Below are 1,237 nucleotides of genomic sequence, written 5' to 3'. Positions count from 1 at the left end.
GACTGGGAAGAGGGTGGGGGGATAGGCTTCTAAATACTTAACACTGGACTTTGATGATTTCGCCCAGTATGTTTCTACCTTAGTACGAGTGTTTTAGATATTTATTCCCCTTTTGACACAACGGTGTTTATCAATGAAGCAGACTGCTTCGATACAGCCCGTCAAGATAAATTAGAGCAGTATGGGATGTACAGGGTGAATCTAAAAAGAAACCAAAAAAACTTGAAGACTTTTTTAACAAAATATTTTACTCTGCACTGTCGCTTTGTCTTTCAAATTTGGACGCAATATTTGGAATTCAAAAGAATTTTGATCGATACTACTAGCAGGGCAGAAATGAATGGGACAAAAAGGTAGGGGGTGCAGGGCAAAAGCGAATGAGATGCAAGGGGGGAAACCTAATGTTATCAGTTCACATCTGATTATCGGGGGTGGGGGTCATGGCGGTCAACCCTTAAAATGCAAGAAACGGACAAATAAACATTTACATTGCAGTCCGTTTAAACCGAAATCTGTGGAACCGTCGGTTGTTCTTAGGTTTAGCCAGGTTTAGAGAGGTCGCTCACAAAAATAAAAGTCGGTGATTGTATTTTCTTTCGGTTTACCGCTGTTTTGGATTAACCGTGCTCGTTTTAACGCACACCACTACCCTGTAAAGTGTGTACTTTCCCTCTGAGCAACCATTCAATTGTTTTGGGATTGGGTTCTTTTCGTTTATTTTATTTTTTAATGATAAAAAAACAAAAACCGAATAGCTCACAATAAATCGATGTGCGACATCGGCTACAGAATGTGATAGAAACTGACACCACTTTGTGAATTAGGCATCAACAAACTATTCGGCCGAAGTATGGACAAAAGCCCCCCACATGTATTACAATTGAGCAGGCTTTTCAGTCAATATTGTGGAATTGAAAGGGAAAGCGGGTATTACGGAGCGTATTACCCCCCCCCCCCCTCCCCCTTTTCCCCCTTCCCGCCCCAAGCCCCAGTTGTTTCACCAAAAAGAAGGAAAACGCAATTCTAATTTAATTTCTGTGTTCATAGAAAGTATCTGGTATCCTTTACAACACGTGATGTTATTGTTCAACAATCACAGACAATGAGATGTCATCTATATTCATCAATCTTTTCATGAGTGGGTTCTGTAGGCTATAAAGAACTTTTGTTGGCTTATTCTGACCGGGTCTAGATGTACTCGGGGGATCATTCAGTCTCACGGGAAACCAACGTTTCT

This window comes from Aplysia californica, unplaced genomic scaffold, assembly GCF_000002075.1.
Source record: "Aplysia californica isolate F4 #8 unplaced genomic scaffold, AplCal3.0 scaffold00547, whole genome shotgun sequence".
In the NCBI taxonomy this organism is placed as follows: domain Eukaryota; kingdom Metazoa; phylum Mollusca; class Gastropoda; order Aplysiida; family Aplysiidae; genus Aplysia; species Aplysia californica.
This window is presented reverse-complemented; position numbering follows the sequence as displayed.